Source organism: Dipodomys spectabilis, unplaced genomic scaffold (assembly GCF_019054845.1).
Source record: "Dipodomys spectabilis isolate Male_0828 unplaced genomic scaffold, ASM1905484v1 ptg000354l, whole genome shotgun sequence".
Lineage (NCBI taxonomy): Eukaryota > Metazoa > Chordata > Mammalia > Rodentia > Heteromyidae > Dipodomys > Dipodomys spectabilis.
This window is the reverse complement of record NW_024871031.1, coordinates 250,494-270,221: the sequence shown is the minus strand read 5'-3', so window position 1 is coordinate 270,221 and position 19,728 is coordinate 250,494.

Below are 19,728 nucleotides of genomic sequence, written 5' to 3'. Positions count from 1 at the left end.
GGAAAAATGCTATTAAGTGAAATAAACCAGATCCAATTAAATATATGCTGCATGGTTTTCCTCATTTCTAATAACTAGATATGCCCATAAATCTACAAGTTAATCCAATAGATAGTAAAAGACAAATAATTAAACTTGGATATGATTCACAGCACTCTAAGCATTCACATGGCAAGAACAAGGGAAGCTATTCTTAGGAGAGGATCGCAATGGCTCAATAGCTATGTCCATATGAACAGATAAATGTTGCTTATTACAATGAACTCTAAGAATCAATCATATATATGAAATACTTATATCTATATATAATTTTAAAAGATGTCACAAATAACTGACTTCTCTGTAAACTCAAAAGCAAAATTCTAAGTTTAGAAGATAAAATTGAGTTTTCAACACATAAAATAAAATACATAGGGGAAAAGGTGGGAGAGAAAATATAAGATGAAAAGTATAATAGCTAACTATTGAAGAATTCATAAATAATTTTCAAAACTATACAAGAGAGCTTGGATACAGCTAAGTTGTAGAATGAGACTAATATATACAAAGCCATGATTTCAATCTCCAAACCTAAAGGTCTAATAATAAGTTAATAAATAGTAATAATACAATATTTACTTGAAATAAATGCTTTTATATTAGAGAGGCCTGAATCCTGAAACAGTAAACAAAATATTGTCAATTCTTGTATCCAATGAAATGAAACCAAGAATGAAGAGAAAATATTTTCTTTTTATCCATTCCTTTCATTTTCTGTTTTCTTCTTTTCTTTTTCCTTTGGCACTACTGGTGCTTGAAATTGCTAAGGCTCTAACCACTTTAGATTATTTCTCAGGCGAAGCCTCCCTTGAGCAATGATCTCTTACCTATGGCTTCCACATCGTGAGATAACAGGAAAATTACATTATATCTAGCTTTCTTTGTTTTTGTAGTTTTTCATGAATTTTTTTGTCAAAACTGTCCATTATATCAGTCTTCTAAATCTCTGCCTCCTAATTAGCAAGGTATATTTCATCTCAAGTTTGGGAGCAAACTTGTTTTTAATGTAAACATTCAATATTGACTTCTGTTTTCTAGATATCATTAAATTATATTGAGGTTAGTATGGATCTTTATGATGTTGTAAGAACACACATAATTCCCTTGAAAGCTTTTTCCAATTTATTTAAGTATTTCTATTATACATCACAAATGCGACATTAATATTTCACAAGTACCTTATGGAGACTTCAGTTACTTTATTTTGTGACATATTAACCACAATATAATTTTATCAAGTCTATATGAATATACAATATTTACAGATACATTATTTAGAGAATTAGTTCATAATGTTTACTTTTAATATTTTTTGGTAAGTACTTGGGTTCAAATTCAGAGCCTTGCATTTGCCAGGCAGGCACCTTACCACTTGAATCATGCCACATCCAGTAATTTTTGCTTTGATTGTTTTTGATATAGAATCTTGCATTTGTTTATTCCTAGGCTACCTAGATACTGAACTTCCTAGGTGTATGTCCAGTAATAGGTAGGATGACATCCACACATTGGCACATCCAGATTTTATTGATTGAGATAGAGGTCTCTTGTATGTTTTCCAGTTTGACCTTGAACTGCGACTATCCACGTTTCTATTTTCAGAGTAGCTAGGATTATAGGTATAAATCACCTCATTTGGCTTCTATTATTTATGTTTATGAAAACTCTGAAAATATGAGAAAATCATCTAGAGGTTACTGCCATACCAGATTCTAGGTTATTCATTTGTTTGTTCTTTCACAAACTGTTATGTGACAAACTGTTTTATATAGCGATATGGCACATCAATAATACAAATATATATTGCTAATGCCATTTCAAACAGCTGTGATGATCTAATTTCTACGTGTGGATTTGTTTCCTGGGAAAACATCCTGAGTATATAGGTCAAAAAATTGACATTGCTAACAAACAAAAATTTGCTTCCATTATGATCAGCAGTTTGCAAAGAGGGGTTCCATGCCTGTAGAGGAGACTGGTCACAGGGGAATTCCCTGCTGTAACTCTAAAATAAATCTTATCTTTTCAAACTAGCAGAATGGTAAAAATTTGTCAAAATTATTATATGGGAAGTTTCTTGATCTGATAAAGAGTACTGCATTAGAATGAAAGTATTCTCAGTTGCTCTGAAATCAGGCAAAGATGTCATCCATTTTTATTCAAACACATAGGGGTTCCGGGAAGATGGCGGAGGAGAAGCTGGAGTCTAAACAAGCTCTCGCATAGAAAGCAGTTTTAGAGTTGCAGTGAACAGTCCTAAGCCAGAGATCACACCAAGTATGCCATCACAGGACAGATAGTCAGGCCAGAGAGGGAAAATCCAGGCAAGGAGACATATCTGCGCTCTTGCCAGCTGCCACTGCAGCAGCGGCAGCGGTGGCAGCGGCGATCGCAGGCACCATACCTGAACCACAGAGAGTCCAGGACGAAGGAGCCAGAAGCAGCAGGCGAGCGGATTCTACTCAACACCAGCAAGAACCGACAAGGAGCAGACATCTTCATCCTGCAGTTCACAGACCAGAGACGCACCAGGAACCAAGACTCGGCATGAGTAGAAGCCTAACGTCCTCACTCCTTCTCAGGGAGCAGAGGAGGGAAGGCCACCCCTCCACCCCCCAGTACTGGAGATCTCCATCTTGGATACCGACAAAGCTCGGCAGAGCTGCTAGCTCCAACTCAAGCCTTGGAATAAAACGAGTCATTTAGCAGGTCACAAGAACTTAATGGCGGCGTGACCTGCCAGACTAACCTCCACCCAGGGAAAAGTCACCCAGCTCCAGCGCCAGCCGAAGGAGTGGCTTTCTTCACTGGGTAATCAGAGCCAGAGGCTGACCCTCCCTCTAGCAGCCAGGACAATCAATTGAAATTCAGTAAACAGAAACCCTGAGAATGGCTCCAGGCTGGGCTCTGTGAGTTTTTCACAAACTAGCCCCCGGGAAAAGCCACTGTTTGTTGAAAGGCCTCAACTCTACCCAGAACCTAGCCTCATCACAGCATCCCCCTCTTTGGTGATACTCAAAGTAGATCTGTCTCCCATTGAACTAGCCTGGGAGGAGGATCGCAAAATCCTGGGTAAAGCAGAGCATTTTTCTGCCTGTTCGAACAAACTGACTGAAGAAACCAACCAAGCAGCACAACCACAAGCAGACCAGAGACTCCAACAAGAGGCTGGTTACAGGCACAAGGGAGATACAGGATTTTTCCCACCCCTCCCAAAAAAATCAAAGAAGTTTTTTCTTCTTCTTTTTTTTTTTTTTTGGTACCTTATATAAAAAAATTTTTTTTCTCTTTTCTAAAACTTTTTTTAATCTTTAATTTTTGCCTTTTTTGAAAAAAAATTGTTTTCCAGTAACTTTTTTTCCTCTTATAATTTTTATTTTAGGGATATGTGAGTGTGTTTTTCTTTCTTTTTTTGTTTTCTTTCTCTTTTTTTTCTTTTTAAATTATCTTTTTGTTTTTTTGTTTAGCTATACTGAACTTCTGATCTTTTTTCTTCCTTTCTTATCCTTTTCACCTTTTCCTCTCTTTCGTTCTTCTTTATGTGACTTAATTCTTGTCCTGCACATCCTCAGATAAAACCGTAATCTATTCAAACACAAAGCAGACATTTTTGCTAATATAATGAAGCAAAATATAAAATTCTTGTCAAATAGCTTTTATTCATAATATATAAAGAACTCTTAATACATGAATCATACAATAAATAACCCAATTAAGCAGATACAGAGAGAAGGCAAATAAGCACATCAAAAACCCATACATTACAATACTATTGTAGAAATTCTTCCAAATGGGTTCAAATAATGCTTTCTGGAATGTAAAGAATGTTAATAATTTCACTATCTTGAGTCTTAAAAATAATAATTTAAAGGGAAATACATAAAGAACTTCAGAATTCAGGGAATTCTTGTTTCATATTCTGTGCATAATACTTCACAACACGTATATTCTTTTTTTTGGGGGGGGTCCATTTGTGGGGCCTGAACTCGGATTGGGAGCTGTCCCTCAGCTCTTCAGCTCAAGGCTAGTGCTCTACCACTTGAGCCACATGCCACTTCTAGCTTTTTTTCTTTTTGCTTATTTGGTGCTGAGGAATCGAACCCAGGGCCTCAGGCATGTAAGTCAAGTGCTCTACCACTGAACCACCTTCCCAAGGTACATTCTTTAATTCTCCAAAACAGATGACTACTCTAAGAAACATGTAAAATGTCACCCAGCTAGCACAAGAGTTTTAGATATTAGTATAGTCACGGGGTTTCCAAATCATGAATTGAATCTGAGCCATGGATTCTGGTTCTGCTCAATCTCAATTGTCATTTACACATCAGCCTTCAGAAACACACCAACTCTCCTCATGCCTCCATTTCTGCATTTTTAAAATGAAGATAACATTCTTCCAACCCTAGATGATGAGATAGGTAATACCATCAGATGACACAGAACACATTTTTGCATTATTGTGATTTATCCAACAATTGTTGAATAGCTTCTATAAAAATCAATGAAAAAATTATCTTACAGCTTTTATAAAAATCTCAACCATAATTTTATTGGTTTAACACCTTGCTTGAAATTGTATCCCAAATAGCAACAGAATTTACCGTAATTTTTCAAGTTGATAAATCAACTTAATCCTCTTCTTCTCTTAAGAAATAAATCCTCTTTATGAGCTCCTCACATTCTGACACATAGCTATAAAGTGCAATTTCGTGAGCCCATTATCTCATTTTCAGCTCATTGAAATCTGCTTGACAAAATTGCTCTGTTACAAAGCTGGTTGCAAAGACTTCCTTGTGATTTCCCCAAATGATGGTAGTCATTTGTGTAAGTGACTTCGTAAACATTTTAAGGCAATTGAAGAAAGAAATTATAGCAGAAAGTTGCAAAGGAAATATCTTGAAAATTGTATTATAATCTTTCTTCCTTTTTCTTGTCTTTTTTTCTCAGGAGAAGGGATTGAACTCAGGGCCTCAAACTTGCTGGATAATTGTTCTTGATCCATACACCTAGCACTTTGTTTAGCTTTAGATTGATTTTCAGATAGTTTCTTATTAACTGCCTAGGCTGGCCTCAAACCATGACCCTCTTACTTCTGCCTCTCTTATCACTATGTGTCACCAGTGTGTTTTAAATATTGAAGTCTCAGTATTATACTTTTACCATACCAACTGCAAACCTCCTATACCTTCCAGAGTCTAGCTCATAAGTAGTTAGAATTATTGACATGTACCACTATATCAAGCTGAATTTTCTTAAAAAGAAATCTTCAGTAGCTCTTCTAACAAAGAACTATTCACTCACTTCTCTTTAGTCTCCAATTCTCTGCCTCTGTAACTTCTTTCTCATTTTTCTCCTCACTGAGGCAGGCAAGTTTGTGATAACTTCAGTTTTGTTAATGTTTTCAAAATATTCCTTGTTAGTCTAAATTCTTCATTCCTCATGTTCTATATCATAGTGATTTTCCATACCAAAAATATTTGTCTCAGCTAGGAGAGGTGACTGATGCCTGCAATCCTATGTACTCTGGAGGCTGAGATGTAAAGATTTTGGTTGGAAGCCAGATAAATATTTTCTATCGAAAAGGAAACTGGGTTTCTCCTATAAAAATAAAAAAAATTATTTCATATTTGTTATAATAACAGCTTACATATGTAAAGTTATTCAGTTGATAAGCTTAATAGAAACAAGGAATCAAACATGAATTTCTCTCAGGAAATCAAAGTCATTCATTACAACCCTTACTTGATTTGTGAAAGAGATGAAATCTCATTCAGAAAACATAATTAGGTTCCATTGTTACATTCTCATTTCTGTCTTTATCAAAGATGATTCAGAGGAAACAGACCTAAACAGATATGAGTCCTGGAACATATTGTAAATGCCAGCATTGAATGATCTCTCCATGGTTAGAAAGACAATCTTCACAAATTTTCATGCACCTGAACAACTCATACTGATGCTTCGCTCTGAGCCTGGATGAGTTTTCCCGTTTGTCCTTCTGTGGCACTGCTTCTGTGTCAGGTGTGTGTCTTTCATTTTATTCGGCCGAAGTGGACTCTTATTTCTGCTTGCAAACATTCTGAGAAGCTTTTGCCAGGCCACAAGAAGTACAGATAAAATTTTCATCCCATATTCTCCTCTCACAGTTCTCCTGTCCTGAAAAGCTGTTTACTGAACAAAATGGAGCAATGATTGCACAATGATATAAACCTGAGCAAGCATTATCACACAAGTAATAACACCAGAAAGGAACAAGTAGAGGAATCATTATCTGAGTGTCACAAGTATCAAATGACCTATTGCTCCACATGTTTAATTGGGACAACTAATAGATGTTTTGCTAGCTGCCAGTGGCTCACACCAGCAATCATAGCTACTCAGGAGACTGAGGTCTGAAGATTGTGGTTTAAAATGAGCCCAAGATAGAAAGTCCATGAGATTCCTACCTCCAATTGACTACCATAATGCTGGAAGTGGTACTGTGGCTCAAGTGGTAGAGAACTAACCTTTAGCAAAGCAGCTCAGGGACAGCACTCAGGCGCCAAAACCAGCACACACACAAAGATAGATGCTTCTAGTTCCTGGCCATGTTCTTTTTTATAATGCTTCTTTTGGTGAAGATTTTGTAAGTCAAATAATCTCGATGCAAAGTAATAGCTATGCTGTCTTGGGCTTGTAGTCCTCTTCATCTTCTTTACCTGTACAATGAAGAAATTTCTTTGCCAAACTGGTTCAGTGGGAGAATACAGTCATAATATTCAATGAACATGTGTGAAAATGTGACCACATAAATGGAGGGGGTGAGATAGAGAAGACAAGATCAAAAAAGAGAAGAGAAGAATGATCAAATTGATGACATCGATCAAGATGTGCTCACAAACCGACATATTAAATTAAAACTCCCTTGTACACTACTTATGTATCATTTTGTAAGTAGAAAAAAATGAAACCAGTGCTTCAGTGCAATCCACACATCTTAGGTATAGATTGCTCAAAGCTATTTCTTTTAAAGAATACAGGACAGAGAAGAGTGGAACAAATCATTTCCAGAATAAAACTGATCAACTCTACCCCAAAGTTAACATCAATAGTGATGTTGACCATACACCCTTGATTTCATGCACTGAGAACACATTTCCTCTCACCCCCCAATCCTGGGTTTAAATTCAGGACCAAGATTCTGTCCCTCCCCCACCCACTCATAGCTAATGCTCTAACATTTGAGCCACAAATCCAATTCTGGCTCTTTTTGTTTAATTGGAGATTAGTCTCATGGATTTTCCTGCCCAGACTGACTTCAAATCATAATCCTCAGATCTCAGGCTCGGAATATAGGTGTCAGCCATCAGTACCCAGCTTGAGAACTCACTTTTCCATTGTAATTCTCCTTTCCGAAACTTCATAGCCACAATCTTGGGAGAAAAGATTCAGAGAGCTGCCACGCCTACTCCAGTGGAGTCTGCTTAGCATGGGAAACCAGCTTTCAGACCTGAGAATGGGGCTTCAAAGACCCATCTCTGAGTATTGGGACTTCACTGAAGTCTACCTCAGAGAATGGGGTTTTACAGAGACCTATCTCTGAGTATTGGGACTTCACCGAAGTCTACCTCGGAGAATAGGGCTTCAAAGAGGCCTACTCCTGGAAAGGCTGGCAAACCCCTGGGAAAGATGTGTTTCTCCTTTTCTTTTCTTTTCTTCACTGTATAAGAGTGCCTATTAATCTTTTACTGTTTCTGCTGCTCATTGTACTTACTCATGCTCAACGTTCCTTTATTCAAAGCTCTTTCTTAAGAGTGTTGATGGCTCCAACATCTGATGAGTGTCTTAAAAATATGACTAACTCACCAGAGTTAAGTGCTACCCTGAAACCCCTCTTAAGGAGGCGAGTAGGCAAGTCATAAGTAAATATAAAAGTATTGGGGGTTTCATGAAGTCACTTCAGCAGAAGGAACTGTCTGTAAGAGATTTACAAGAAGCTGTAGGCATGGCTAGAACAGAAAGAATGTATGGCAATTGCTGAGATAACTACTTAGGAGAAAGAACTTCCTGTTACTCTCTTTTATTTACTAAGAGATTTGCTAGATCTAGGCCTCTATAGAAATAAGGTAATGGTTAGATGGTGACAAACATCGAAACCCATTATATTTCTTAGAGATAAGCTGGAAACAAGTGCCTTTCAGGCGACCAGCTGGTGACCACCCAAGAATGAAGCCCTGGAGCAAGATTGTGTAACCTTTTGCCCTTTCTTATGGAGACTTTTGCTATAAAAGTTTGTTATCCTCTTCATTAAATCGCACTCAGCATCCACTCCTAATGTGTGTGAGTTGTCTGTTTGCCATCTCCCCCACTATTCCAGGTTCCTCCCCTAGGTATCCTCCATCGTCCTGACAGAGCTGGTCCACGGCAGAGAGCCCCCAATTGAAGAACATTCTATAGAATGCCCTGTCCCATACTCTTAAAAAGGGAGAAATGCTATCTCTCTCCCTTTGATGAAACAATAGATGTTAGATTATTATATGATAATAATAGTAGATGCTATTATAATGCTCTCAATATCTACTCCTATCCCCATTGATACCAGGCTTGGTTGTAGAACTTACTTTGACAAATGACATGTGAGAAGTGATGTCATGTGTCTTTTCTGAGCTTCAGCCCTTTGGTTTTCACTCTTTGCATCCCCTGGGAACCTCCAGCAATCAGTCTGGATCCCAGAATGGACACCATGCTGAGTGGAAGTAGATCTGGAATAGGCTTTGTTGCATGAGAGAGAGTAATCAAAATTGTAAGGTATTGCGTCCTTGGGTCTGGTTTCCCATATTAAAATTAAGCTCACATTGAGGTCCCAGCTCTAGGTAGTCTAGGTCTCTTTCTCTCTATTCCCTCCCATTCTTCCTGAATATTTCCTTCTCATTGTTCCTGAATATTTCCTCTTTCTCCTCAGGTGACACCAGTTCTTGAGTCTCCTTATCCTAGAAACCGGTTTTAGGGTTAAACATTGTGGCTTTCTGTTTTACATTTTCTCTTAAGTGTTTCTTCACTTTTGTCTTTCTGGTGTTTTCAGCCAGAAGCTCCCAAGTGTGATGGATCTTCAGATAAAAACCCTCTGCCAGGGCTGAGAAGGTGGCACAGTGGTAGAGTGCTTGCTTTGCATGCATGAGGCCCTAGGTTCGATTCCACAGCCCCACATAAGCTGGAAGCGACACTGTAAAAGCTGGAAGTGACACTGTGGCTCAAGTGGGATAGTGCTAGCCTTGAGCTGAAGAGTTGAGGGGCAGTGCCCAGGCCCAGAGTTCAAACCCCAAAACCGACCAAAAAAAATTTTAAACGAAGTAAGCCAGGCCCAAAGAAGTATAGGTCCCATGGTTTCTCTTATTTTCAATAATTAGTACGTGTCTGAGACAAGCAGAAACTGTAAGATAAGTTTATGTTAGGCGAAATGAACCCCAAGATAAGAACTCAAATTTTTTTTCTTTCTTGTGATTGTTTCTATCATATTTATAAGATGATTTCTTTGTTGCTTTGTATGTCCCTCCGCCATGGTATGCCCCCTGTGTTCACTGCACTTGATGTTGGCATACTTTGTGCAGGAGAAGTGAAAAAAACAAATTATTTAAATTGGGATACAGGTGGATCCATTGCAGCAATGAGATGTGCAAGATGTTATGTTGAAAAACGAACTTTAAAACTTTGGCGGGACGGGGGTCTGAGGAGGGACCGCTGGGTGGGGGCGGGGAGTTGGGAAGGGAAGGGAAGGGCAATCAAAGGAGGCCAACACAATGCTTGATAAGATATGTACTCATTACCTTTTCCATGTAATTGTAACCCCTCTGTATGGTATTTACACAATTTTTAAAAATAAATTCCTCTGCCACATCTGCCTTGCTTGCTTTCACTCCCCTCATGTTGGCATACTAGGAGGCAAGAACAACATGAAGCTCCAGAAACATCTCGGATAGAAAAAGAAACCGCTGCATGGGACGTGAGCGGTGTATTACAAGAGATTGGGGGCTGAACACAGGTAGAAGGGATCACAGCTTCAGTCTCAGCTGTGTTCTGAATCATTGCCCTGTTACCAGCTGTTACCTTTGCTCCAAAATCTATGTGGCGAATTCTGCAATTCTTACTGAATCATCCACACACAGAGACTTAGTTAGGCATCCAGTGTGACATAAAATTAAAGCAGAGAAATCTGTACTGGAGAAAATGTGCAGAAAGAACTTCACTTCATTTTTACATGCTTATAATTTGACTGAGAGAACAATATCAAATTCTCTTAGCCTTCACAAAATCTAAATATCCAAGCAATACAACACTGTAATGAAAAAAAAATCTTTTTACTAAAGTGAGTATTTGGAATGGGAAAAATCAAATATTATTAAACTTAAAAATTGATCAAATACCAAAAGAAAAAGAAAGACATTGATCAATAATGAACTACCAATGTGTTTAGTAAATAAATGAAATGTTTGAGATTCTTATCCACACAGGAAATACATAGGAAAATAAAAAGGAAAGTCACTGCCATCCCATCTTACACACCAGAATAGCTATCACCACACAAATAAACTCCTGGAGAGGTTGAAATAAATCAGGAACTGTGTTTGGTGGTGTGGCATTGTAAACTAGTGCAACCCATATGGAGATCATGATGGAAGTTTACTCGATACAAAAAAGACACATATCTTGAAGACCATTATTGCAAATTGGATCCATACTGAAAGAATATAAATCAATATGAACAAACATGTTCATGGCAGCAACATTCATAGCAACCAAACTGTGTAATCAACCTGGATGTTCCATAAAGAGAGAATAAAGAAAATGCACCTTTCATAGCTATAAACATGTTTTGGTATATAAGAGAAGTGGATGTTTCTACTATATCATTGCTAAATATTTTTGGATAGATACCTAATCCTAATTTCAATGAGTTTTGTGGTATTGTGATTTTTCTTTAATGAAGGACTTCCTTATTGATTTCAGAGCAGTTACAATAGGATGAAAATATCATATAAAATGTGCATATTATATAAAAATTTAAATATATCAATGAACACATACAGATCATCATATAGAGTTTATAATTTGAGGCAATTTTAAGAAGGCAACAGTAGGGGGAAAATACAATGTTAGAAGCTTAATAACAAATATACAGATATGGAAAAATAGCAAAAAATGGTGCAACTAATTAGTGCTAACAGTAACAAAACATTTTCCTCAAGTTTTAAAAATGAAACTATTAAAATAATACTTAATAACATCAAATAACTATGGCATGGAAGAAAATATAGCCTAGACATATTTTCCCCAAAATTTGTTTTATTTTATAACAAATGGATTAAAACAAAATGTAATTACATGTCTGAAGATGATAACACTTTCAAGTGTCATTGATTGAATCCAGCAAAGGAAAGTAACCAACAAGTATAGGGTAAGAACAACCTAGTTTATGGAAGAAGACACTTAGTAGAACTTTGTGAGGAAAGAATGTGCTCCTTTTTCCTCATTAAAATAGGACAGCTACCTTTTGAGAGAACACTTGTAATGTAGTCAGAGCAGTGGAGTTACTAATTTAGGTAGCAATTTATTACTTTTATTCCCTAATCTTTTGATGTGATTCCCAAATGATGTGTGATCCTAGATATTCTGAGCCCTTTTTTCACCCAGAGTTTCTAATTCCTCCCCATGCCAATGATTCTGCTACTCTCATTTCTTCTTGATTGTCAACTCAACTCCTGTGGCCTTTAGTTGCATGAGAAAGAGCTGAAGAAATATGAGGATGGCCTGATGTCTGAGGTAACATCCACTCCTGTTCGGAGGATCTGGGGAAGGATCACCATGTGGGCCTCATAATCAGATATTAATTGACCTCTTTGGAAATGGAGAAACTCATTCCCTCAGGCAGAATCTGTCATTCCTTGACTTTCTCTGAAGAGATTTGGTAATAGGGAACAATTCAGAGAATGAGCTTTCTCACCACCCACCACAGCCTTGTCAAAATGAACAGGATCAAAATTAAAAGTGGCCTCAGTTCCCATAGGGCTAATCAAAAGCCAAGAGATCATACATTCCTCCTCACCAGGGACCTTCTGGTAGGAATAGAGTCTGGGCAAAGTCTAAGATGGAGATAAAATGAGGCTGGGCCTAAGGAGGACACAAAAGAATGACCCTCTCTTTGACTAAAAGTGAGTTGTGTAGTGAGACATGACAACTTCCTTCATATATGAAAATTCACTAGGTGAGTTATCTCACTGCCACTATGCAGGAGATCAGTTTCCCCAAAGGAGAAGTTGTTAAATGTTGTGACTGTCAGGTTGCTCTCTAGGCTGTTGTCTCTCCCACCCCTTTCCATGCCAGGAATGCATTGCTTCTTTTAGGCACTCAACTACTTGTCTTGACTCTTAGGCAGGAATACCGTAGGCTACTCTTTTGCCAACCTCTTGCATTTGAGGTAGAATAGGCCCAGGCACTGCTCATGCCAAGGGGTAAATTCAAGAAGGTGAGTATAAGCTCATATTTGTATTGAAAAATAATCATATTCAAAGAATTAAAGAAATTAATAATTGAGAGATTTAGGGTTTATAGCCGCTAAATTTAAGTAATTATTACTAACACATCTAGAATCATGGATTAGGAAGAGAACAGTGAAGTAGTTTCAATATAATTTGCAAAAGATACACCATAGCCATAACAGGAGATGAGAGTGTGAAGGAACTATTGGCATAGGTCCATTTACTATCTTAGGAGTGACATTGGATAGGAGGCTTTTAGAATAATATCTAAAACAGAGGAACTTGCTTGGCACTGGTGGCTCACACCTGTGATCCTAGCTACCCTGCAGGCTGACATCTGAGTATTATGATTCAAAGCAAGTACAGACAGAAAAAGCCAGAAGTGGTACATGGCTCAAGTGGTAGAGCACTAGCATTGAGCTCCGGGACACTGCCTAGGCCATGAGTTCAAGCTTCAGGATCAGAAATGCAACAACAACAAAACAATAATGATAAAAAGAAATAAAAGAAGGACTTAAAAATATGTGATGGAATGAGGCTGATGTGTAACTGTTTACAGAACCTACAAGGAGACAAAATTTGGAGCAAAATGATATCTATTCATGACTAATCAAGGATGCAAAGCAAATGCCAAATTCCTCTTCTCAAAAACTTGCAAATGTGGGCTGGGTTGGTGGCTCAGTATTAGAATGCTTGCCTGGCATGCATGAGGCCTTGGGTTCTATTTCTCAGCACCACATAAGCTGAAAAAGCCAGAAGTGGAGCTATGGCTCAAGTGGTAGAGCACTAACCTTGAGCTGAAGAGGTGAAGGACAGCGCCCAGGCCCAGAGTTCAGGCCCCATGAATGGCCATAAAAACAAAACAAAACAAAACAAAAAAACTAAACTAAACTTCCAAACGTATCTTTTCTCATAATTGAGGAGAGGCTTCTTTTACAGGAATTCTTATATAGCTCAAGGTGATCAGAACTTCAGTAGAATTTTCCTGTTGAGATGTAATGTGCCTAACTGTACTGAAGCTAATCATGGCTAGGAAAGTATGGACTGATACGTTTGTTGTATTTTTCCTCATAAATATATAATATTCTCAGGTATTATATGAAATATATTTCATAATAAACAATATATTATACATTATATATAATATATTAAATATACTATAATATAACATATATATTAACAGACTTCCTAATTTTAGAGTTAGGAACAAGCAACATATTAAAAGAAAAATGCTTGAGTCTCTGAGTAATTTCTCTACCACAGGACAATTCCAAGTTTCATTCTTATTACCCAAAGAGCAACCTAGGAAAGCGATGCCCATGGAGGTGGTTCCCTGGATTTTGGAAACTGTTATTGCATATATATATATATATATATATATATATATATATATATATATATATATATATATATATATATATATATATATATGAAATATTGTTTTGTACTAGTGAATTTATCTAAAACTATAATAACAGATAAATAAGTGAACACCTATGTGCACACACACTCAATCACTTTCAAATATAAGAATTTCTTTTCTATGCTGCCTATTCACCTACAGAGAGAGTACATGAGTTGCCATTGAATTGTCCTGGAAGTTCTTTATCTGGCTACTCTAGCTACATCCTTTGTTCTGTAAGTAGCCAGATGTTATGTGTTCAACATACTTATTACAGGCAAAAGTATCCACCCTGACACACAGAGAAACTTGGATTTCAGAAATGCCACAAATAAGTGGGAGGTACACAGTACTTTTCAAAATTGAATAGATTACATATTTATTAGAAAGCTCGTAAGAAAAAATATTCAATGTAGGATGAAACACTTCAGAAACTACAGTTTAAATTACGTATAACCGGGTGGAGGTAGCTCATGCCTGTAATATTTGCTAAGCTGGAGGCTGGAATATGAGGATCACAGTTCAAAGCCAGGTTGAGAAAAGTCCCCGCGGGACACTTATCACCAATTAATCATTGAAAACTAAAATTGATTCCGTGCCTCGAAGTTGTAGAGAGCTAACCTTGAGCAAAAGTCATCAGAAGCAGTGCCCAGGCTCTGAGTTCAAATTCTGTAATAGATAAGAAATAAAATAAAAAATAAATTACATATAATTTTTTACCAACTCTGTAAAAGGAAAATAGGATATGATACATGGCAACATAAGACTTCAAGTTACAAAGTTCCAGGGCATTTCCTCACTATTGACAACTAGGAGTAATCCATATCAAAAAAAAAAGATGAACGATTTATACCAAATTTCAAAATATGTTATACAAAGTAAATGCAATAAACATGCATTCCACAGTCTAGTAATATCATATTGTGTAAAGAATCTGATTAACTGATTCATGAAAACCAATACTATGCAGTTAAAACATCCAATATCTCAGGTGTCAACTTAGCACAATACTTTCAATCTATGATGTCTGTTTTGTATATTATCCACCCCTATCCATCCCACAATGGCAGAAAGCTCTTCCTGAGAAAGTCCAGAGACCTGTCTACTGTGAGTGCTCAATGTAGACTTGTTCCTATTCTCTATTATTTGGGCATGTATTGGATTGAATATCTGATAACTTGGAAAAGGCACAATTTGGGACTGGCTTCCAGTAATGATATTTTAGTTCTCAGAAAAAAAGGAAATTGAAGACAGAGGGAAAATTTACCAGATCCCTGAAAGATTTCTATCATTGTGCTAAAACTGTACCCTCCTACTGACACTTGAACAAACGTCAGTAATTGTCACACCAACCACATGTCCAAAAAATAACTTTCCAAATATTGACTTGTTTTTACTATGGTAAATCAAGACACAATATTGTGGCCGTGTTTTACTTAAACTATTAGCTATGTTTGGTCCAAGGGATAATTGCCCTTACCAATTTCTTAAATTTTAGGTCATCACACACTCACTTCGTAGCCCTTAAACATTAAAAATACCTATCCATATAAGTCTGCATTACATATTACTGTTTTTCTTCATTTGTCATGTTGTACATATTTGTGTATCCCAGGGCTTAGTTCTGTAATGTTCATTCTCATGGTTGTTATCACTGAATACATGTAACTATTTCTGTTTTTTTCTCTGCAGCTCTGTTTTTTTCTTTAATTCAAGTCCTTAATAGCATCCTGTTTACTGACAACTAGCTACTGATTTTAACAAAGTAAAAAGATCCCAAAGTGAGCTTTGATATTTATATACATACCTATTCCGCGTTACTATTTAATTAAGTGATAACTCTTCTAGTTGTCTTGTCAAAATAGCTGGCAGTCAGAAACATTGAAGTTATACCTTGCATTCTCTCTGACCACAAGGGAATAAAGTTAGAACTCAACACCAAAAGCCACCAAAGAAAGTCCGGTATCACATGGAGGCTGAACAACACACTGCTGAATCATGAGTGGGTCATGGAAGAGATTAGAAAGGAAATTCAAATGTTCATGCTATTCAACAAAAATGAACACACAAAATACCAGCTCCTCTGGGACACAGCAAAGGCAGTACTCAGAGGCAAGTTTATAGCTCTGAGCTCCTACATCAACAAATTGGAAAGATCTGAAACTAACAATTTAATGACACATCTAAACCTCCTTGAAAAAGAGCAGCAAGATAAACCCCAATCCAGTAGACGGAAAGAAATAATCAAAATTAAATCAGAATTAAATGAATTAGAATCCAAAAAAACTATAGAAAGAATCAACAAAACAAAGAGTTGGTTCTTCGAAAAACTCAACAAAATTGACAGACCCTTAGCAAATCTTATCAGAAAAAGAAGAGAACACACCCAAATTAATAAACTCAGAGATGAGAATGGAAACATCACCACGGAAACAAGCAAGATTCAGAATATTATAAGGGAATACTTCTCAAAACTTTATGCTAATAAGTTTGAGAACTTGACAGAAATGGACCTCTTCCTAGCAAATATTGACATGCCAAAACTAAACCAAGATGAGGTAAACTATCTTAACAGGCCCATATCAAGCATTGAAATAGAAACAGCAATAAGAGACCTCCCAGCTAAGAAAAGTCCAGGACCAGATGGTTTTACAGCGGAATTTTACAAGGCCTTCAAAGCAGAGCTCACACCAATTCTCCTCCAACTCTTCAATGAAATTGAAAGAGGAAGCTCACTACCGAACACATTCTATGAAGCCATCATAACCCTCATCCCAAAACCTGGCAGGGACTCATCAAAGAAAGAGAACTATAGACCCATTTCTTTGATGAACATTGATGCAAAACTTCTCAACAAAATTTTGGCCAACCGACTTCAACAATTCATCCAAAAAATCATACACCACGATCAAACAGGATTCATTTCAGGGATGCAAAGCTGGTTCAATATACGCAAATCAAATAATATTATTCATCACATCAACAGGAGCAAGAATAAGAACCACATGGTTATCTCAATAGACGCAGAAAAAGCATTCGACAAGATCCAACACCCCTTTATGATGAAGGTTTTGAAAAAATTAGGAATCCATGGAACATTCCTCAATACAATAAAGGCTGTATATGACAAACCTACAGCCAGCATTATACTCAATGGTGAAAAACTAAAGCCATTTCCTCTTAACTCAGGAACAAGACAAGGATGCCCACTCTCTCCACTTCTCTTCAATCTAGTATTAGAATGCCTAGCTACAGCAATAAGACAAGATGCAGACATAAAGGGGATCCAAATAGGGAAAGAAGAAATAAAACTCTCCCTCTTTGCAGATGACATGATCTTGTATTTAAAGAATCCCATAGACTCCACTCCCAAATTACTCAAGCTGATTCAAAACTTTGGCAAAGTAGCAGGTTATAAAATTAACCCCCAAAAATCAATGGCTTTTCTGTATGCCAACAATGAGAAAAGTGTGGCTGAAATTAGGAAAGCAACTCCATTTGTAATAGCCCCACAAAAAATAAAATACCTAGGAATTAACTTAACTAAAGAAGTGAAGGACCTCTATGATGAAAACTTTAAAATCTTGAAAAAGGAAATCAACACAGAACTTAAAAAATGGCAAAACCTCCCATGCTCCTGGATTGGAAAGATTAACATCGTGAAAATGGCAATACTCCCCAAGGCTATCTACAAATTCAACGCAATACCTATCAAAATTCCACCCTCATTCTTCAAGGAAATAGAAGAGGCAATCCAAAAATTCATATGGAACAATAAAAGACCCCGAATAGCAAAAACGCTCCTCAACGGAAAGAACACTGCTGGAGGAATATCAGTACCAAATTTCAAACTCTACTATAAAGCCATAGTAATCAAAACAGCTTGGTATTGGCATAAGAACAGACCTCAGGACCAATGGAATAGAATTGAAAACCCAGAAATGAACCTACAGACCTATAGCCATCTAATCTTCGATAAGGGAGCTAAAACAATAGAATGGAAGACAGACAGCCTCTTCAGTAAATGGTGCTGGCAAAACTGGTTAACTACATGTAGAAAACTAAAGCTAGATCCTTATATATCACCCTGCACCAGAATCAACTCCAAATGGATCAAAGACCTTGAACTCAAAGCAGACACTCTGAAAACATTACAGGATGGAATAGGAGAAACCCTGGGTCTCCTTGGCACAGGCCGAAATTTTCTGAATAAAGACCCGGAAACACAACAAATCAAAGAAAGGCTGGACAAATGGGATTGTATAAGGTTGCAGAGCTTCTGCAGGGCAAATGACATAGCTAGCAAGATCAATAGAAAGCCCACGGACTGGGAGAAGATCTTTACTAGCCATACAACGGACAAGGGTCTCATATCTAAAATATACTTGGAACTCAAAAAATTAAACCACCCAACAACAAATCCTCAAAGAAACAACTGCCCAATAAGTAAGTGGGCGAAAGACTTAAAGAGAAGCTTCTCTGAAGAAGAAAGAAGGATGGCCAATAGACACATGAAGAAATGTTCAACATCCCTAGCCATAAAAGAAATGCAAATCAAAACAACATTGAGATATCACCTCACTCCAGTTAGAACAGCAAAAATCAAGAACTCTAACAACAACAGATGCTGGAGGGGATGTGGACAGAAAGGAACCTTACTTCATTGTTGGTGGGAATGTAAACTTGTTCAACCACTTTGGAAAGCAGTACGGAGGTTCCTCAAAAGACTCCACATAGAGCTCCCCAATGACCCAGCAATCCCACTTTTGGGCATTTACCCAAATGATCACAAACAAGGCCACACTAAAGCTACCAGCACAACTATGTTTATTGCAGCATTATTTACCATAGCTAAGACATGGAACCAACCCAGATGCCCCTCAGTAGATGAATGGATCAAGAAGATGTGGTATATATACACAATGGAATTCTATGCCTCCATCAGAAAGAATGACATTTCCCCATTTGTTAGGAAATGGAAAGGCTTGGAAAAAATTATATTAAGTGAAGTAAGCCAGGCCCAAAGAAACATAGGTCCCATGGTTTCCCTTATTTGCAATATCTAGTATAGGTATGAGTCAAGCGGAAAAAGTCAAATAATGTGATGTTAGGAAAACGAAACCTCAAATATGTATTTTAATGTTTTTGTTTCTTTCATGCATGTGTTTCTAACGCATTTATAATATTATCTCTTTGTTGCTTTGTATGTCCCTCCCCCACAGTGTAACCCCCGCTTTCACTATATTTGATGTCAGTATAACATGTGGAGGAGATGGGGACAAACAAGTCGTTTAAGGATTCAGGTGGACCTGTTGCAACAATGAGAAGTACAAAATGTCATGTCAAAACCAGCTTTACAATGTCGGGGGGGTGGGGGTAAGGGTGGTATGATTCGGTGGGAGGGAGGGGGGAGGCTGGGAAGGGAGGTGAAGGGTAAACAAAGGAGGAGGCTGCAATGCTTGGTAAGAAATGTATGCATTATCCTGCCCATGTAATTGTAACCCCTCTGTACAGTATGTTCTCAAATAAAATTAAATTAAATTAAAAAAAAAATAGCTGGCAGTCATTTCAAACTTACATACTTTTCACACCTCATATTTAATCTATGACCAGGTTTCAACAAATTAACTCACAGAATATTTTAGGAACTATACATACATAAAATATGTGTGCTAGTACTATGAGTTAAATTCAGAGCCCAGGTTCTTTTACTTTTCCTTTTTGCTCAGGCTGGCAGGCTTCCATGTGAATCACAGCTCAACTTTTAGCTTTTTT